Source organism: Chiloscyllium punctatum, chromosome 3 (genome assembly GCF_047496795.1).
Source record: "Chiloscyllium punctatum isolate Juve2018m chromosome 3, sChiPun1.3, whole genome shotgun sequence".
Lineage (NCBI taxonomy): Eukaryota > Metazoa > Chordata > Chondrichthyes > Orectolobiformes > Hemiscylliidae > Chiloscyllium > Chiloscyllium punctatum.
This window is the reverse complement of record NC_092741.1, coordinates 83,979,632-84,002,013: the sequence shown is the minus strand read 5'-3', so window position 1 is coordinate 84,002,013 and position 22,382 is coordinate 83,979,632. Positions and strand designations below refer to the sequence as shown.

General features: G+C 38.9%; 1 protein-coding gene and 1 pseudogene across 1 annotated transcript in view; one reads left to right on the top strand and one right to left on the bottom strand.

Moving 5' to 3' along the window:
• Nucleotides 1-22,382, bottom strand: part of LOC140461359 (synaptotagmin-like protein 2) — a 275,584-nt gene that overhangs the window by 58,374 nt on the left and 194,828 nt on the right. The window lies entirely within an intron of this gene.
• LOC140453701 (mitochondrial coenzyme A transporter SLC25A42 pseudogene) lies at nucleotides 11,326-13,735 on the top strand (annotated as a pseudogene).

Below are 22,382 nucleotides of genomic sequence, written 5' to 3'. Positions count from 1 at the left end.
AAATGCCAGGTTGGGTGGTACCGAGTGTCTCATTAGGCCACATGAGAAGGAAGTTAACCCGGCCATATAGGCCTTTACAGGACATTGGCTTTCCTCCCCTGAAGCTCAATAGAGAATAAGTTGAATGTTCTTGGTAACTGAATGTTCTAATCTTCTTTGATGCTAGATTTTTAAACAGTAATTTAAAAGTCTTGACCTACCTGAGTGAAACTTAGAATCCCACCTTGTTGGTTAGAAAGTCCACTTGCGTGAAAAGAAGCAGCACATTACTAAGGGTGAATTGATGGGCATTAATTAATTGTGTGTTTTCCAATTTTAAACTCTGACGTAAAACCAGGATTCAGGTACCAATAGAACATGTCACTGTTATTTCAAGATATTCTCACTTGCAAACTGGATGGTTGTTTGAGATGCTCATATTGGATATTGTTAACTGAATACTGAATAGGTTCAAAGCAGAGCTGGCTCAATCATATGAATAACTAAACTGTGTACAATGTCTGATAAAGCTGCGGTTGCTAAGTCGACCAGAATGAAACCTGTGCTTTATGAGCATTGCAGATTGAGGAGTAGAATAAAAAAGCCAAGGTTTTACTAAATTTTGATAAAATAGTTCTACCCTACCGTACTTATAGTACCCAATTCCTGCCACCCGAAAGAAGTGAAGGTTAGGGGTGGAGGAGTGCGGCGGTGGAGGATTTGTTTGGTATGGGATCTGGAAACAGTAGGCCATGATGTCTTCCTCTGCCCCAACACAAATACTGAAAAGCACCAGTTGAGCTGAATAGGCACTTTTTGTTCTGTTTCTAGTTGTAGGCTGTATGCAGTGCCATGTAACTTGAGCTAGAAGCTGATGTGACTCTGAAAAACACAACTATCTTAGTCTTTGCCTTTGAGGATAAAGTTAGATCATTACCAACATTTTTTGCTCAAACGTACAAGATGGAGTCTGAACTTTATTTCAAAGGCGTCAATCAAACCTTCTCAAAGTCTACGCTATTCTAGTTAAAATTCCCCAGGGCTTATTTTACTATTTATTCACAGTTTATGAATATTGCTGGCATGGCAGACATTTATTACACATCCATAGTTGCCCTGAGCAAGTATCTGTGGGCTGCTTTGGATGGCTGGAGAGGTTTCACAATTAAATGGCTTTCTCGATGACTTCAGAGGTCAGTTCAAAGTCAGTCAGATTACTATGGCATTAATGTCACATACAGGACAGCCTGACAAAAAACATTAGGTTCCCTTCCCTAAAGGACATTGAATTTTTAAACTATTTGGAAGCTTCAAGATCACTTTTTCTTTATTTAAACAGAATTCAAATTTTAAAATAGAGATTTGATCTCAGATTCTCTGGATTACTGGTGAAGTAATGCAACTACTAAATTAGCAGGTCCCCATTGTAATCCTCATATAATAAGCTGCACGGATGGAATTTGTGTGTGTGGAAGGCAAAGGCAGAGGTAGAAAAGTCAGGGAATTCATAAATGTGTAAAAACTATAAAGAGAATAATGTATAATGAAAATTATTAAGAAAGAATTGACTTTCTCTGTCATCTGAGACAGTATTCTACGGGATACTTCAAAAATGATAAAATCGATTATAAAGGCTAGTCACATTGTGAATCTCCTTTATCTTGATTTATAGATAAATGCACATTGCCACTTACTCCTTGAGTCAGATTGTCACTGAAATATCTAGGTCCAAGCACACACACAATTATCTGGAGCTACTAGTGGAGGAATCTCAATGTACAAATGCAATCTACAGTTCACTGATGCCTATTTCTGAAAATGGTAAACTGGATTATTGTTTTTTGCAATGTGATCAATCATTGGAATTCAATGGTCTTTGTTTGCCTTTGATTCACCATGATGAAATTCTGAGGGCCTTTCAGCATATTTCTACCATGTCCTCAGTGGTAGTGTGCCAAATGATATTGAAATTAGACTGAGATTTAGACTATGTCACTCCTGGACTTATGTCAGTGTTTCCAAGATAAGAAGAATCTTTCCGTACCTCAAATAAGACCATTGACATCAAAAAGAAGGACAGGTCCAGAATTGGGACTACCTGTATTGGGAACTATTGCAACTCTGGCACTCAATGGTATATACTTAAAGTCAACAGAGATAGGACTGGACAATTAGTCAAAAGGTGAAAGTGGACTCCATTTGCATTGAGATCATCATCATGGTCTGGAACTTCAAAGACGTTACTAAGATTTCATATTGAGGTTAGATAGACAGAAATAAAAACATTGATATTCAATCTACTTTAAAATTGGTTATACACCAGGCATTATTCAGCAATAACCTGCTATTGATGTTCAATTTGATTTCAGGCAGAGCCAATGAACACCTAGCCTCATTAAAACATTGGCCTAAACACGAACAAGAGAGATCAACTGAAGACAGGAGGTGAGAGTGACTGACCTTGATATCACAGCAAGAATTCCTCAGAATTTTTCCTCATCCTAAACAACTTCAGCTGCTTCATTAATGACCTTGTCTCCATCATAAGGTCAGAAGTGAGGATGTGCACTGACGATTACACAATGTTCAGCACCATTCATGTCTCCACAGATAATGAAGCAGTCAGCATTCACATACAGCAAAACATGGACATCATTCAAACTTGGGCTGACAACTGGCAGGGTACACTCATGCCACACAAGTCCCAGGCAATGGCCATTGTGAAGAAAAGTGAGTATATACATCAACTTGATATTCATTGGCATTATTATTGATGAATGGTCCACTATCAACATCCTGGGGCTTACCTTTGAACAGAAACTAAACTAAACCAACTGTATAAATACTGTGGCTACAACAGTAGATCAGATGATGGGAATTCTGCAGTGAGTAATTCATCTCCTATCTCCACCTCTCCACTTGCAGCTCCAATGGCACTCAACAAGTTCAACAAGCCAATTCGCACCCCATCCACCACCTTCAACATTCATTCACTTCACCACTGATTCACAGTGGTGGCAGTGTGCATCACCTAAAAGATGCACTGCACTAATTCACCAAGGCCCATTCCACACCAACAATCTCTACCACCTAGAATCAAGACATTTCTTAACTGAGATAGAGATGTGAATTGCATCAAAGAGAGAACAATGAATGAAAACACAAACGTAGCTCTGAAGAGTTTTGTGCAGGAGTATGTTTGGGAAGGTTGCAACATGGGGTCTGGCACTTATAAGTGTTAGACCACTCATCTTTCTTGTCTTCTTGAGATCCTGGATATCTTCGTGGATCTCCAGACTTGGTCACTTCCATTCATGTCTGTTTGTTGGTTAGAGAGGCTTTCCTCTTCCTGCTATACAGAGAACAGGTCACCTCAATACAGCCTGTTATATCTCAAGATGCCTGGAAATAATGAGAGAAGCAGGAAGAAATATTTGCAAGTCTTTTCCCCTATTCCTTTGGTTGCTGCAGTTTCAAAGATCCATGTTCTTGTTCCCACTGTAGGAAGTTAGATGTTATAAAGTATTAGGTTATGAAACCAAGTTTGATGGGTGAAAGGCTTTAGTGCTGAAAATTGGGGTGGAACTTGGTTTCTCCAAGTGGAACTGGTTCAGAAGGGATGGCTATTCATGACTTGATTTTTCAGGTATCAGCTAGAAACATTTTAGTTAATGCCTCAATTTTTCTATTGTAGAAAAGTATCGCTGAGTTTCATAGATGACATCAAATTATATTTACAAGTTTCCTATCTTAAATAGATGTGCATTTAGCCCATGGCGTTACATAATGAGAATAAGAACTCAGTGCTATATATTACAGAGAAAACCTCAACATTACAGAATGTTTGAATATTACAATATTGTTCCTTAAAGTGGTAGGAGTGGCTTGCATCCACATTCCCACCTGCACATTTCTAATTCTTATCTTGTAGCCTGGTTCACAAAATACACCTAACCATATAACAGGCATGCTTGCTGCTAGGTTGAGATTAGTGCTGGTTCAGAACAATGCACAACTTGTAATAAACAGTAACCTCTGAATGACTTCCTTGTCTTAAAAAGTGGACTTCCTCACAATTTAGAACATAAGAAATATGAAGCATAATCATTTTGGCCCTCAAACCTCTTCTGCACAATGATAATGGCTGGTATGATTTTCTACTTCATTTGCCCATGAAACTAGATTCTATTGCAGATCAAAAATCTGTCTAATTCTGTCATGAGTATATACAATGACCCAGCCTTCACTGGTTCCTGTGGAAGACAGTAATAAACAGAAAGAGTCACAACCCTTCAAGAGAGAAGACATTTGTCATCTCCATTTTCACTGGGAAGCCTTTAATTCAAAACCTGTGCCCTCATGGTCTAGGTTACCCCAGGAGAGCACATATTCTCTCAGCATTTATCATGTCAAACCCCTTCTCCCTCAGAACTACATCTTACATGAGTATTTCTCATAAGACAACTCCCTCATCCCAGGAATCAATCTAGTGATTCAGAGTTCCAAATATCCAAGCAGATATATTTGTCTCAATGTTTTCAAATATTGTTTACATTTTTCATTTGTCTCAGAGCCAAAGCCTTCTAGTTCTCTCTCAGATGATATTAAGGTTCAAAAAGAAAATACCAGGCTAAACTTCTTAAACTGCAGACAGAGTGAAGTCTAACACTCATCACAGTTCATCAGTTCACCAGTTTAGCAAGTGAGTTTGCTATACATTTCTCCATTGACACAAAGCCACGTTCAATATGCACCAAGCAAATATATGTACTATAACTGGGGTAATGATGAGATATGGAAATTCATTCAAAAAGGATTTTTAGCAGGAATCCTTCTCCCATGTCCCATTACCTCAGCTGAGGAATTCTGTACAAAATGGAAAAATACAATTTAATAGGAAAACCCTTCAAACAGGACTGAAATAATTTCAAGTCTAGACTAGACTAGAATAGAATTAATGATATGCAGTAACCAAATGTTAAAGGACTGCTGGTAGTAAAATACTTTTTTTATCATATACACCATCATGCACTTCATCCACAGAAATATCACAGGACTCACTAATTTACCAAATTATACATCATTTGGTATTTCTTTAGTTTTATTCTCACAATGGAATAAATATTTTAACCACCATGTTAACATATTACTGTTCAGAAAGATGAGAAGACCTGATTGCAAACATAAACTATCCGATACTTCTGTCAAATGCTAATTAGTTTTTGCCCATAGAGAACAATGTATTGAATGATTCTATCAGAAAGTCTCTTAATTAGAGTTACATTTAAAATGAGCTTGGGAAACATCAGAGAGGCGTACCTAGATTTTAAAAAATGTGCAAAACAGAGATCCTGCTTCATTCATTTCAAAGAGATGACCTTGCTAGTTTGGCGCATATTACTCCATGAAATATTTTCAGTGCCCACTCCCCAGGGCCACAACATTTGTAAGATATGACAGTTCAAACAAACCAGTTTGATATTAGTTTTAGTCGACTTGAATGGAACTCATTTATATCGACTTTAGATATTTCACTAAATCCAATTCTCATTTCTGTTTGAATTTAATCTATATTTACACTTACACTGCATAGCTCATTAATGGTCATCACGGCTAATGGGAATATTCATCTACAGGAAGCACTTGCTTGACCATCAATTCATTCCATTTACTTTCAAATTAAAATGCACAAACTCACAGGGTTGTTTGAAAATGCTCTTGCATTTGAATACACACCCACATGCATGAAGGTAATTCCTGGCCATAGGAAATTATAATGTTTTCACCATTCAAGACCTATCCAGAAAATTTGTTTATTTTTAATGAATAATACTTTTCCTTAAGAGGCCAGTTTCTAACAATGAGAACATGCTTATAGAAAGCCCAGTCCAGTGAGGATAATTCAGATGGTCCGCAATATTGAAAAATAGATGATAATGAATTGGTATCCAGTGTGACAATTCTCCCAAATTATATGAAACAGGTTGAGTGAAGGGTGTTTGGGTGATATAATTTAAAACAAAAGAAAATAATTTAAAAACAAAAGAAAAAGTCACTACTGATTATGCTATTTTCTACTCCCTGCATTATTTCCCTCTTATCCAGCCTGAGGGAAAACTATGTCAGATTTAGGCTGTTTTGTAATGTGATTTTAAGACTTGTAGGAACAGGGCCAAAGCTGTCTAAATTGAATTCACACAGGACTTGTAGAGAAAACTTACATCTAATCAGTTTTTATCTGGATTCAGACCTACATACAGAAACACAATGTTCAAAGCTAGAACGCCAGCCAAATACCAAAAGCAATTTAAATGTTAATTAGGATTCTTTGTAGTTGAATCAGGTGTTTATTCCAATTATATAACTTGGAGCTGCAAGAATATAATGACACACAATTCAAAGTTTGGGAGAAGATTTGTAGCTCGGGTGCTTGTTGTTGTGGTTCTGTTTGCCGAGCTGGGAATTTGTGTTGCAGACGTTTCGTCCCCTGTCTAGGTGACATCCTCAGTGCTTGGGAGCCTCCTGTGAAGCGCTTCTGTGATGTTTCCTCCGGCATTTATAGTGATTCGTACCTGCTGCTTCCGGTCAGATCCATACATCAAAAACATTTCTGAACTGACAGCCAGACTACTGCAACCACTAGGACTCATAACAGCACACAAACCAACAGCCACTCTCAGACAACAACTCGCCAGGATGAAGACCCGATACCCAGCATGAGCAAAACCAATGCAGTGCACAAAATCCCATGCAAGGACTGCACAAAACACTACATAGGACAAACAGGAAGACATCTAACAGTCCGCATCCATGAACACCAACTAGCCACGAAACGACATGACCAGCTATCCTTAGTAGCCACACACGCAGATGACAAGCAACATGAGTTCGACTGGGACAACACTACAATTATAGGGCAAGCCAAACAGAGAACAGCCAGGGAATTCCTAGAGGCATGGCACTCATCCACAGATTCAATCAATAAGCACATCGACCTGGACCCAATATACCGGCCACTGCAGCGGACAGCTGGAACTGACAACTGGAAGCGGCAGGTACAAATCACTATAAATGCCGGAGGAAACATTACAGAAGCGCCTCCCAAGGAGGCTCCCAAGCACTGACACAGAATAGTGGGTGTATGCATTTCCCCATCTCTGAGTTCCAGGTTTCAGATTTGGGCTCCAGAAGAGAAAAGTCAAAAAATAAGTACAGTAAAGTAAATGGTCAACTTCTTTGAATGGCCACAGGCCTGAAAGATGAACTGTATTTTTCTCTTTACAGTTGCTGTTGGTCATGCTGATTATTTTCTATGTTGTTACTTCAGATTTCCAATCCTACAATATTGTGCTATAGTGTTGCCCTTGTATTGTAGGAGCTTCAGGCGAAAGGGGATAAAAAGATGGAGAAAAGGAAATAAACAAAGACAGAGACGCCTAAAAAGAAAGTTGTGATTCCACTTAGAGGTGTAGGACATCACTTTAAAAAATGTATTCCCTACTGATAAGGCAAGACCTGAAGCAAGTCCATTACCCTCTCAGTTTTTCAACATTCATTGCCAAGATTCTTTGACGGACCAGAATATTAGCAGCACACTTCCAAATTCCTCAACCAACTGGAGAAAGTAGTCGGAATGACAGCCCGGATCTGTCACAGTAAGGATTTCTAGCTAAGTGGACTATGACACGCATTACAAGTGCTTGGATTTTGGAAACTGTTCCATCCACACAAATGAAGAGGAGACCTGAGAAGACTGCTCCTTGTACCTGCCACTATTATCTGAAAGTCCAGGCTTGGGAGCTGAAGGACTGAAGAATAGGATCTATAAAGATCCGTCAAATCAATTTGGTATGGATGGAAGTGACTGAGGAAGTCAACAGCAGAACTCTGGCCCTTCCAACTTGGAACCAGTGTGCCTAGAGAAAAGAAGACCATACGAGAACAGGAAAGATCAGTGGCATAATCTTCCAAATTCTGCAATCTCCTGGCTTCAATCACGTTTCTATTGCTCCTTGCCTTTTTCTATTTTGATCAACACTTCAGCTGCCTCAGGTCCTCAAGTTGCAATTTCCTCTCTAAAGAACACCAATTCTTTAAGGGATACCTTGAAACCATCTCAATAAGACTATTAGTCTGCTGAAACATATATGGCCAAAGGGAAACATTGCTTGATTGACAGCTCTTTCTCTACCTTTGCTAGTCTGTCAATTCCAAATTATTTGCTTACAGAAGACAAAGAGGTGGTAAGTGCATGTAGTTTCTGCTACTGAAATATTAAAGGTCTAGGTGTTTGACACTTACATAGAACTGTTATAAAAGTAATATATTTGAGATTAGAATGTGATAAATGATTGACATTTTTAAAAATCTTTTTCTACAAATGATACTGTCATCATAGAGTTCATTAATTCTGTACAGAGTAGATTGAATCTGAATCTTTGTACATATGTTGGCATTGAGGGTATGAAGGTCCATGAAAGGTAGGTTGAGGGAAATGGGTTACCATGGAGAGTATGGGGACTATGAGGAATGAGTGGAAGAACAAATATTGGAATGAAGGAGGAACATAGGGAGTGGGTGGGCAAAGTTTGACATGGATGGTATTAGTGGCTTTGAGGTGGCTATGATTTGACTTTGGGTCATAAGTGGTGAGATAAGGGTTAGAAAGCTGGTGTTAGTTTCTTTAATTATTATTACGACTGAGACAATAATTGAAACCAGTCAGACTTGGCCAACTCCTAATTCTTACTGGGGGAAACAGACTAAACACCAGTTAGCACCCATTCCCAGAACGATAATCCCAAAATCCCACTTCGGCGAAGTACTCTGTCCTTAGCTGAGTCCACTAAGCCAGGACATTTTCCAACTCCCACAACCCACATCTAACATGGAAGATGCAAATGATTTCTACATCTGTTAATGATTTTGTGCTGCTGCTGATTTATTTAAATCTAAATTTATTAAAACTTAAATAGATTCTAGATACAAGTAGACAATTATGAACTATCACCATATAACTCTGCTACTCTGCTTGTTAAAAATTCTAAACCCCTTACAAACCCCCAGACCCACTCTCGTACACACACACATGACACACACATAAACAGAAGAAAAAGACTTGGTGTCATGGAGGGTGGGGAAGATTGGAAAGGCAATTCAACAGTTCCCTTCCACAGAGTTCAGCAAGATGATCCTTTGGGCTGTCCTGGTGCTCCCCAATCTTCTTTCTCAGGGACATTCACTTGCTTGCAAGTGGCACAGGGTGACTGGTTCAGATTTATAAAGTCTTTGACTTATTACTTAAGAGCCACTGCTTATAGCAACTGATGAGGGAAAATAAACTGGCTTTCTCCAGACTTGTAGAGTTCTTTATTCACTGCAGAAGGAGGACAACCCATTCTTTTCCTGAGCTCCGATGGCTTCTTCCCAAACATTCACAGTCACAAGTTGTTCAGCTATCTGGGAGACAAACACATTGCTGTTGGCAGGCAGAAGGCTTTTATTACCAACAATGGGCCAACATTTTCCAGACTAATCAGCTACCAGCCAGATCACAATTCATACACATCCCTTAGCTCACACTTGACTGCAACTAGTTTTCCCCACTGTCTGAACAAACAGCATTATAAACAGCATCACAATAAAGATCAGGTAACTTGCTTTTAAAAAGTAATCCCTTTCACTATTCTTGATTTTCAAAATAGTCCCTTTTCCCATTTCAGTCCAAGATCTAAAATACAGAAAAATAAAAAAGCTATTGTCCTTATAAGATTAGATTTTGTTTTCAAGAAGAGCTGTAGCACCATTTAGCTCAAGAAAACACTCAATAGGGCCAAGTACAAGGAGAGTGATCAGAGACTAATGGGTCAAATTAAAGAACTAACTCGGAGGTGGATAGATGCTTTGAGTTTTTTTTAATGGATTTTAGTGAAATGGAGGTCATGGGCAACATTAGCAAATATATCCTGTGAGGATTACGCAAGTAAAATAGTCTGTGGCACATGGTTTGTGGAAGTTATGGGCTGAATTGCCTTTTGCCACTATTGCTAAAAATAAAATTAGCAATTTTTGAAGAAATAAGAGAAAACAGAAACTACAAATTGGGCACACAACTCTAGAAATTGAATCACAATTTAGATTTTTTAAAATTGTTTAGGTTTGTACATTGCAGTGAAATTGTGAGAAACATTGAAAAATAAGGTACAATTGAAAATTAAAGATATGCACTTTGCCGAGATAGAAGAAACAAATAGCAGTGCACACACCAACTGATGAAGGAGCAGCTCTCTGAAAGCTAGTGCTCCCAAATAAACCTGTTGGACTATAACCTGGTGTTGTATGATTTTTTAAACATTGTACACCCCAGTCCAAAACCGGCATCTCCAAATCATCAGTGATATTTTACCTGACTAGTAACTATTGGCTCTGATCTAAAGCAATAAAGCACAAAATCTTATTTCTAATCATTTTTTTTTAGTCCTTTAGAGTCCATACAGACTTTACATGAGGTCGTAATGATCTGAAGTACAACAGACACTAATACTCTAGCTCATTCAAAAATAATGCATCAAATCATTGATGACATTGCAAGATAAGTTCATTTCACTATAAAGATCTGGCTCCTATTTTCAAATTTGAACTCACATTTTATTTCTCATATCTGAGAACTAAAGGTTTTCAAATACAGACTACAAAGTTGAACTTCAGAAACATGCAGAACAAAAAGATTATTGTTAATACACAGGGTTCATGGAATTTGAAAAATTGCTTTAAAACAAAGCTATAATCCTGGTATGAAAAATTAGTTTATTTTCTTCAAGAAAAGTGAATTCTCTTTCTAATGTGGACTATGTTAAATAATTATTTTACATGTGCTAATGAAAGCATTGGAACTTAATGTATTCAAATAGAAAAATATGTTTACTTAGAATATAATTTTGTTAGAAGTAAAAACAATTATCCAATCAATTGTAACAATAAATCATTTAACAATTCTGAAGCAACAAATGGAGCCACTTTATTGGTATAAATGTCTGTGAACAGTGGTTAATTCAGGCATGAATTTTGTAACTGGCTCAATAGGATCTGAGAAAATGCTATTGTTCCCATGAGACATTGTACTTGCAGACACAGAATTGGTAAGTTGCAATAAATGAGTAGAATTTTTCCCAAGTTTTCTAAACCTTTTGTGAAAAAGATGACTTATATTCATAAACCTTAATTAAATTTGATTTGAAAAAACTGATATTGAACATATATGCTTAATCATGAAAAGTTTTATGTATCAGTCATTCAGTTAGTAATATTTTGGTGCATTATTGTAATTGGTAAAAAATAGGTCCAATCATGAAGTACTTCAAAAACCTTCTGCAGTCGACCAAGGTGAGTAAGGTGAAAAAGCAAGCTGTCAAACGTGAGGGTCTTAAAGGGATGGGGAATACCTCTGATCATGACAGCCTGAGGCAAGCAGTGGATAGGAAGATGTGTACCGAGACAACCAACACACCAGGGAAGGAGCCTGTATATTTTGAAGAGTTGGAATATGAGTTCTGAGTTAGAGCAACAACAATGTCACTGACTTCTGATTGTGGATCATGATGAATGAATTTTAAGGTTCTCTGTAGCTGAACTCTTCATCTTCACATTATAATAGAAAAATCATGTCTGTCACAGTATCGGCAGTATGTGACATAAGATGTTGCAGGACAGAGTGAGGTTGGAAGTTTATAGAGTGTTCTATGAATACACTTTGGATTTATTAAGGCATTTCTATTAGATAGTACTTAACATCCTGACAGATACCTGATGAAGCAGAATTAATCAGGTCAAAAATTTGTCAAAAGCCAAATTTATGGCCATGGCTACTTCAAAGCAGCCAACTTTGTATCCCAAGGTAGACATGTATTCGGGTTTATTTGCATTCTCCATTAGGGTATGGTCAAGGACCTGGGTTGGCTTTGATGGGGCATCAGTAAGTGGATGGAGCATTACGTGATGGAAGCAGAGATCTTGTGGACAACTGCATTGGAGGATGAAAGTTATCTCCAGCCACACTAACTAGGCCGAGAAAGAGGAATGTTATTATCTCCAAGAAAAATAAGAGGAACATAGGAACAGGTGTAGGCCATTCATCCCTTTGAGTCCATACCACCATTCAATGAGTTAATTGCTGATCTGTGGCCCAATTCCTTTTATCCATATCCCTTAAGATGTTTCCTTTATAAAAGTGTATCAATTTCAGATATAAAATTAACAACTAATCCAGCATGCAGCGCTGTTTATGGATGAGTGTTCGAACTCTCCACCACCCTTTGTGTGTAAAAGTCCTTCCTAGCATTTCTCCTAAACAGTCTGGCCCTAATTCTTAGACTAGGTCCCCTAATTCTAGAATCCCCAACAGTGGAAATAGTTTATCTTTATCTACCTTACCGACCTTCCTGTATTCAGTCATTTGAAACACAGCTCGCATGCCCAAATGCTGGCCTTGGCATGCTGCAGTGTTCCAGTTAATCACAGCGCAAACTAGAGGAACAACATCTCATCTTCAAACTAGGCACTTTACAGCCTTCTGGACTTAATAGAGTTCAACACCTTCAAATTGTGAACCATTTCTTTCTTTCAGTCTGTCACCATGTCCTCCCCTCCCCATCCCACTGACTGCCCTTTGAAGTCGGGCAGGAGACACACCATTATTCAGCCATTCTCACATTCCAATCACTTAATGTAAACCATTAACATCTTTTCCCCACCAGCACCGTATACCCACTATCCCGACCACCACCCACCTGAACTATGACATAAATACTGTCCCTCCACACTTCATTTCAGCTCCGATGAAGGGTCATCTCGACTCGAAACACTAGTGTGCTCTTTCTGCATGGATGCTGCCTGAAACTGTGATCTCCAGCATTTCTTGTTTTCAGTACAGATTCCAGCATCTGCAGTAATTTGTTCTCTTATCTTTATCTACCCTGTTTTTTCTCGCTAATACCTTGAAGACTTCAATCAGACCACCCCTCATCTGAGTTATACCTAATGCTGCACTTGAGTTTTGCTATCGTGAACAGTACGAACAGATTCTGGGATCCTACTGCAGGACCCATGGAAGACCTTTGCCACCGCTGCCGTAGCTGTTGGCTGGTGCAGTGGCTGGTTTTACAGCCACCTCACCGGTATATCCACTAGACATGGTATGAGCATGGGGGGGAGGGGGGGGCGGTCATAACTCCAAAGGAAATGTACGGTAATGTTTTGCATGTCTTCATCCAGATAACTAGAGATGAAGGAATCAAAACCTTGTCTAGTGGATTCTCACCCACTATCCTTGGGATAATTCCACATGCCGGACTCAGCTTCTTCACTTACAAAATGTTGAAGAAATTACACGCAGAGTTAACTGGGCGACCCCATCTGTACACCCATGAGTGGCTATGTTTTGGTACAACTACTGGCTTAACTGGCCAGTCGGCCTCCAACCCATTGGATGTGGTGTGAACAGCAGATGCAGATGGCAAGGAGGCAATGCTGCAAGTACATTAGCATTTTGGAGACAATGCATCAGCTTGTTGTGGAAGACGGTAGAATTGGTGGTCTGTACAAATGTCAGAGCATGAACTGGAGAAAGGGCCCTATTGCCATGGGGATCAGCTTCAGCATCTTTGACCTCATGCAGATTCTGCTCCAGAAAATTATGGACCATAATACCTTACAAAGGTCCCTTACTACAAGGACGGGTGATCTGGACCTTGAGGACTAAACAAATGGAAAAAATGCATCACACTAATAAGTGACTAGGATGGGAATTGATAGTTGCTGGACAAATATTTACAAACTGGAATTATTCTGTGATACAGAGGCTAATCATACCATATTAGCAATTGAAACTCTGGCACCTCACACTCTCTCTGAAGCTGTGTCAATAATTTAATTAAATATTAAGACTTTGTTGTAATAATAAAAAAAGAAATTTTAAAAAAGAGAAAAAGTGTGCTGTGGTGACTCAGTGGTTAGCACTGCTGCCTCACAGTGTCAGGGACTCGGGTTTGATTCCAATTTCGGGTGACTGTCTGTGTGGAGTTTGCACATTCACCCTGTCTCTGCATGGGTTTCCTCCTAAGATGTGCAGGTTAGATGGGTAGGCCATGTTAAATTGCCCGTAGTGTCCAGAGGTGTGCAGGCTAGGTGGATTAGCCCTGGGAATGCATGGTTACAGTGATAGGGTAAGGGTGTGAGTCTGGGTGGGATGCTTTATGGAGGGTCAGTGTGAAGTTGAAGGGCCAAATGGTCTGTTTCTACACTGTAGGGATTCTCTGATTAACTTGTAAATTCTCCAAGAACCAAGCCCAATTTGTCTAACCTCTCCTCACAACTTAACCTCTGAAGTCTACTTCTCACTTTTGTAAACCTATACTATATTCCCTCCAAGGCCAATATACCTTCCCTAAGGTGTGGTGCACAGTTCTTTTCACAGTACTTCAAGCAGAATCTATCATGAGTTTTGCAAAACTGCAGCAAAACCTCTGCATCCTTGTACTCAAGCCCTCTTGAGATAAAGGCCAGCTTTCCATTCGATTTCTTGATTATTTTCTGCATCTGTTCATGACATTTAAGGATCTATACACCTGAACATGTTGCAGCTGTACAGGACATTGGTTAGGCCACTGTTGGAATATTGCGTGCAATTCTGGTCTCCTTCCTATCGGAAAGAGGTGAAATTTGAAAGGGTTCAGAAAAGATTTACAAGGATGTTGCTAGGGTTGGAGGATTTGAATTATTGAGAGAGGTTGAATAGGCTAGGGCTGTTTTCCCTGGAGCATTGGAGGCTGAGGGGTGACCCCATAGAAAATCATGAGGGGTATGGATAGGATAAATAAACAAAGTATTTTCTCTGGAGTCCAAAACTAGGGGGTATAGATTTAGGGTGAGAGGGGAAAGATATAAAAGAGATCTAAGGGACAACTTTTACACACAGAAGGCGGTACATGTATGGAATGAGCTGCCAGAGGAAGTGGTGGAGATTAGTACAATTGCAACATTTGAAAGACATCTGGATAGGTATATGAATAAGAAGGATTTGGAGGAATACGGGCTGGGTGCTGGCAGGTGGAATTAGATTGGGTCAGCATGTACAAGTTGGACAGTAGGGTCTGTTTCCATACTGTACATCTGTATGACTCTATGACTCTAAGTCACTTTAGACATCAGTTGTATTTAACTTGATACAATCTAGAAAGTACCCTGATTTACCCTTTTTCAGTCCAAGATCGATAACGCTTACTTACATCCAGATAATAAATAATAAAGCATGACATCAAATACACTCATAATATGTATGAAATCTGAACCAAAAGGAGTATATCTAGTGTAAATAGGTTAAATAAAGGATGAAAGTCATTGAGGTTTTAGATTTTGACTTAAGATGAAGGTTGTTTAATTAAAGTCTGGTATCTTTCCAATTCATGTTTCATTCCCTCTGTACTGTTCAAGTGCTGCCGCTAAACTATAATTCTTTGTATATTTCCATGCCATTGTTTTCTTGCAAGCTGGATATTCTGCAGGCAACCTTTCATGCCTAAGATGTGCTATTCATCAGGCATTAGCAGATTGAAACAAGGGATGTTTGCATTTTTACATCTTACTCAGTTGACTGATTTATATGTCTTTATATAAAATAATAATTTCAGATCAGACAGTCTTGACTACTACACATCAATCAGCTGAACTTGCCTCAATCTATGGTCAGACAATTCTGCTGCCATTTTAGATAACTGCTTCTCCTTTTAATACATGAAAGGTATCTGGTATGAAAACTAAATGATGAAACTTGAAAATCAATGGCCCACATTTTACTACACTAACTCCAACTTAATGGATAGTAACTGGGATTTGTTTTCAAAATTAAACTTCGCCTCCAAAATTACTTTATTAGCAGGATTTGTAATTACATTGTGGTAATTTTATTTCCATAAAACCAATGATAAATATGGAGCGTAGAATGAAGAGGATTTGTACAATAACAAGTCACAAAACCTCATCAAGACATTAAGTGAAGTTAATATAACTGCAAGTTGTTAACTGCAAATTGAATCAGCCTTGTTTTTAAAACTGTATACATACCAATTTACTATAATAACAATTATTCCTTCTAATAATAAAGGAAAATATCCAAACATATATACAAAATTTAAGTGTCTACAGGAATGATATTCATATTATAATGAATACTTGGTTCAGACTGGTTGGAAATTAGTTAATTATTTTACTTGGTTACCACTTGTTGAAAATGACCAAATTTGAACTGATGGATTATATTATAACCTTGATCCTAATCCCTGGAAATGTTTTTTTTTTAAATAATCATTGAATAAAATTAAATACTGTTTAATTCTAGTAACTGATAGAAAAGTTCATTAAGTTTGTAATAGGATGGGATGTTTGTTTATATAACATCTATTAAAAATATTTTGACATAAAATTCTCATTTAAAAGCTTTAAATACAGCCTTTTCCAAATTGATATATACTTTTCTGTTACATAATGTCATTCAAAAAACCTTTTATTTGAACATTCCTATTGGTTATGAGCAGTTACCTTTTTGAAATGTGATTTATTAGAAATGAAATTACTATATAAACAATTGCATTAAATTCTAAAGCAGAAATATTTAAGTGCCTCAAAACTTAAGCGAAAATACAATATTTTAATATGCTCAGTAATCAGTGTTTTTGTAAATTAAAAATCAATTCAAAAGCACTCCAAATGGATTAGAAGACCAAAAGATGTAGGAGCATAAATTGGCCAATCTGGGTGGCACAGTGGTTAGCACTGCTACCTCACAGTGCCAGAGACCTGGGTTCAATTCACACCTCAGGCAACTGACTGTGTGGAGTTTACACATTCTCCCTGTGTCTGCGTGGGTTTCCTCCCACAGCCCAAAATGTGCAGGTTAGGTGAATTGGCTGTGTTAAATTGCCCGTAGTGTTAGGTGAATGGGTAAACGTAGGGAAATGGGTCTGGCTGGGTTGCTCTTCGGAGGGTCGGTATGGACTTGTTGGGCCGAAGGGCCTGTTTTCACACTGTGAGTAAGCTAATCTAAGAGTCTGTTCCTCTATTCAATTTGACTTGATAATCCGCAACTCTGCTTTTTTCCTCATAATCCTTGTTTCCCTTACTGATTAAAAATGCTTTCATTTTAGCCTTAAATATATTTAATAACTCAGGCTCCAGAGCCCTCTGTAGTAAAGAACTCCACAGAGTCACTACTCCCACAGGGAAGAAATTCCTCCTCATCTATCTTAAATAGGCGACCCCTTATTTGGAGTCATGGTCTCTGGTCCTAGATTCTTCCACAAGGAGAAATAGCTTTTCTGCAACTACCCTGTCAACTTCTTGAAGAATTTTTATACATTTCAATAATGTCCCCTCTCATTCTTCTAAATAAATGTAAGACATGATATTGTATTTGGTTTTTGTTTACAGTTGCTACAGAAACCATCTGATGGGATTTTTCTGCTTGAAATCTCTGGATTACTGATCATATGTTGGTATCTGTAGGGTCAATGTGTCTAAAACACCAATGAAACTATCGAAAAATTGAAATGACAAAACTTGGAAATAGCATGCAAACGATTCCTTTATCAATGAAAAAATGCTGCAGATATTGGAATTTTTAATACTTAGCATACGAAATATAATTTCCAACAATGTGTTCAAAAGCAAATCATGGCATATTTTTAAACACTAAGAATGAATTATTTGCCAATGACTTCCTGTAAGATACAAGTAGAGAACGCATACAAATATGTAGCTTGTCAGTACATCATGTGCATTCTTAGTCTGCAATGTCTGCAAATATTCATGCAGCTAAATAAAGTCTAACTCTATTCGTACTTTTTAAAATATTTTAAACATAGTAAGGGGATTCACCCCTTCGTGTACACTCTGCCATCCAATAATATGCCACCTAGTATGGTGACAAAACATCTGAAAACAAACCTTCCAGCTCAGTGAGCAAACTTACATCCAATATGTTCACAGCTGATCATCCAACTCAGTACCCTGTTTCAGCTTAATCCCCATACCCTTTGTTCCCATTAATAAGAACTATATCTAATTCCTTCTTGAAAACATTCAATTGCTTTTGTCTCAATCACTTTCTATGGCAGACAATTCCACAGGGTCAACAGTCTCTGCATGAAGAAATTTCTCCTCATCTCAGTCGGAAATGTCCTACCCCCAAATCCTTACACTGTGACCTCTGACTCTGAACTCCTCAGTCATCAAGAACATCTTTTTTTTGTTTACCCTATGTAGTCTTGTCAGAATTTCATGTGTTGTTTTATGATACACCCCCCCATTCTTCTAAACTCCACTGAATATAGTCCTAACCGATCCAGTCTCCTTTTATACGTCAGTCCTACCAACTCAGGAATCAGTCTGGTACACCTTCATTACATTCCCTCCATAACCAGAATATCTTTCCTCAGATAAGGACACCAAAACTGCACACAATACTGCACACAAATGTGATCTCACCAGGGCCCTGTACAATTGCAGCAATACATTCCTGTTTCTGTCCCCAAATTTTTCACAACAAAAGCCGAAATAACTTTAAGCCTTCTTCGCTGCTTGTTGCACCTGCATGTTTACTCTCAGTAAGTAGCATATAAGGGCACCCGGGTCTCATTGCACCAATTCCTTTTCCCAAACCTATCACCATTCAGTTAATAATCTTTCTTTCTGTTTTTGCTACCAAAGTGCATAATATCACAATTATCCACCTTATATTTCATCTGCCATTAAATTTCCCACTTACAAAACTTGTCTAAGTCACATTGAGGCATCTTGGCATCCTCACGTCCCCCTCACAGTTCACTCTCCCACCCAGCTTTCTGCCATCTGCAAACTTGGAAACATTACACTTAGTTCCCTCATCTAAATCATTAATGTATATTGTATATAGCTAGGATTGAAACACTGATCTCTGACCCCATTAGTCATTGCCTGCCACTCAGAAAATTATGGTTAATTCCTACTATTTAGTTCCTGGCAGCCAATACTTTCTCTATCCATGTCAGTACACTATCTCCAAACAGTCCAGTGACTCTCACTTTTTAACTCTATTAGTTACATCCTTAAAGTATTCTAATAGATGTGTCAAACACAATTTCCTTTTTGTAAATCCATACTGACTCTGTCTGATCCTGCCACTGTTTTACATGAACTCTTCTGTAATGAATTCTAGCTCCTTACTAACTGGATCTAAATCCCTGTTTTCTCTCCACCTCCTTTTGTTTTAAATAGTGGGGTCACATGAGCTACCTGGCAATCCACAGGAACTGTTCCAGAATCTATCGAATCTTGAAAGAAGATAACCAATGCAGCCATTATTCGAAGGCCACTTCCTTAAGTACTCTAAGATGTAGATGATTGGACCCTGGAGATTTATTGGCATCTAATCCAATCAATTTCTAAACATTTTGCGACTAATTCTAATTTCATTCAGTTCCTCTCTCTCAATATATCCTGTGTTCTCCAACAGCTTGAGGACATTATTTGTGTTCTCCTTTGTAAAAACAGTATGAAAATATGCTTTTAATTGATCTGTCATTCCTTTGTTCCCCATTATAAATTACAGTTCCCAGAATTGTCACTTAAATCTACATATTTACAGATGCAGTCCCCTATTTAATTTGAATAATTCAATGTCAAATCGTTTAATTTTAGACTGTCAAGCTTGATATATAATGATTTTGAAATCTATTAAATTTCCATCCTTTATTGTTTAAAACTGAAAACACAAAGATTGCAATTTCCAAGCAAGGCCCCACATAGATTGTTCCCCCGTGCATCCCTGCAAGAGTTCATAAATGTGGTGTCTAAGGCTGAACTATCTTCAACTGTTTCACTGATGAAGCTTCCCTCCACCTTAAGGTCATAAATGAGAATGTTCACTGACAATGCAGTGTTCAGTTGCAACACATTGGATACTGAAACCTTCCAATTCCATATGCTGCAAGACATGGACAACATTCCGATTTGGCCCATTAAGTGGCAAGTTGGATTCATGCCACATAAGCAATAGGCAATGACCACCTCAATGGAAAATAATTAACCACCTCAATTTAACAATGCATTACCATTGTTAAATCCCTCATTATTAACAGCCTGTCTACTATCTGAAGACATGCAGACAAGGAATGCTCTCCATTTGTCTGGATGACTATGATTCCAAGACTTAAGAAGTTCTAAACAATTCAGGAGAGTGTCCTGTTTGATCAGCACCCTACCCTCAATCTTAAACATGCACTTTCTCCACCACAAGCGCAATGGCAGAAATACATTTATTCCACAATATGTATCACAGCAACTCACCAAACCTCCTTTGATGGACCCTTCAAAGCCTGAAAACACTTGCACCTTGAAGAGAAGCAGCAAATGCAGTTTTGTTTTCAGTCACACACCATCAGAACTACAGGCTGAACCTTACTTTTCTTTCTGACTTTGTTCAAGTTGCATCAATATTTTGGAGGGTTCATCACTATGGGGTCCAGTGAGATCTCTTGCTGTATCTTACCAAATCTGCATCATTAACTGCCCCATGCTATCTCTCACACCTGATATTCACCCTACCTAAACATGTCCATTCCCAGAACAACAGACCACTCAGTAGATATCCCAGACTTCACTAACATGCTTTGCGACCATGCCAACTTCAAACCCAGACAAGCACAGATAGTGTGGAGTTGCTTGCGTGCCTGACATTTGCCCCAGACATGGTAAACATGGTAGAATTTGGTGTCCTGCTTTGTGGGTATGATCCTGGAGATCCTGCTCAATGTGATGGTGCAGACATAGGATGTTCTCTTCCTCCAGGACCAGAGTGGAGACCATAACACCATGCTATGCCAATCTGGTTCAAGATTGCCTCTTGGGTTAAAGCAGTCTCAACCATCTGGAGGAATGCATAGCACTGTATGAGGAAGCTCAATGACCTTTTCCCTTCCACCAGGATAAGCTCCACTTCCTTCTCTCTAATACCTCACATTCATTCTACCTTTGCTGCTGTCACCATTTCTCACCAAGGATCCACGTTCTAACACTCTCACAACTGCCTGCAACATCTTCCTCACTCACTCTCACTCACCCCAACCCTCGACACCACTAACCCTACATTACCACTGTACAGCTTACTTAATCATGTTGGACACCTCCCCATCTGTACCAATTGTAATAGGTGTGCCACCCACTTTCATCTGCTGTAATACCCACCTCTCTCATTCCCTAATGAAAACAGACCACAAAGAATCTGAAAAACTCAAGATAAGTGGTGTGTTGGATTCAGCTGGAACCTCCATATGAATTGTTAGAGCTGTAGCCACCCACGTAAGAGGGAAGTACTCAATCATATTAGGGAGTCTGGAGGCGATTTACTCACCACAGTATCCCTTGCCTCTGACCTGCTCTTGTAACCATTGTGTTTATGTAGTGAATCCAATTGATTAGATTAGATTAGATTACTTACAGTGTGAAAACAGGCCCTTCGGCCCAACAAATCCACACCGCCCCGCCGAAGCGTAACCAACCCATACCCCTACATCTACATCTACCCCTTACCTAACACTATGGGCAATTTAGCATGGCCAATTCACCTGGCCTGCACATCTTTGGACTGTGGGAGGAAACCGGAGCACCCGGAGGAAACCCACGCAGACACGGGGAGAACGTGCAAACTCCACACAGTCAGTCGCCTGAGGCGGGAATTGAACCCGGGTCTCAGGTGCTGTGAGGCAGCAGTGCTAACCACTGTGCCACCGTTTCTGATCAATGGCAATCCCAGATATGTTGACCGCCGGGATTCAGTGATGGTAACACCGAATGTCAAGGAGTGGTGATTAGATTGTCTCTTACTTAAGATGGTCTTGGCCTGGCATTTGTGTCGTGCAACTGTTACTTGGCACTTGTCAGCCCAAACTTGGATATTGTCGAGATCTTGTTGCATTGGAACACGTACAACTTCAGTGTCTGAGAAGTTGTGAATGGTGCTAAATATTATTCAATCATCAGCAAACATTCCCAGTTCAAAATTTGCCTTGATGGTTCTCAGACTTTGGCACATGTTGGATGACCAATGTCTTGGACATGGGGTGCATGTGGGTGGTTGCCAAGGAGTGTGCCCTGAAATATTGGTGCCCTATTTCCAACTTGGAGATCATTTGGAGCCGTTAGTGAGCTGAATCCACTAGGATTTTGTTCTGGCTTCCTTTTCAAGTTTTCCCACATGGAGCTTCTTTGGAGAGTTTGGGAAGATGGGAAACTGCATGTTAATGAGGTTAGTTTGGATGTTAACAAGGCATTTACCAAGTAATAATCCCTGTGATTTAGCAACTCACTGCTGCGAAGCA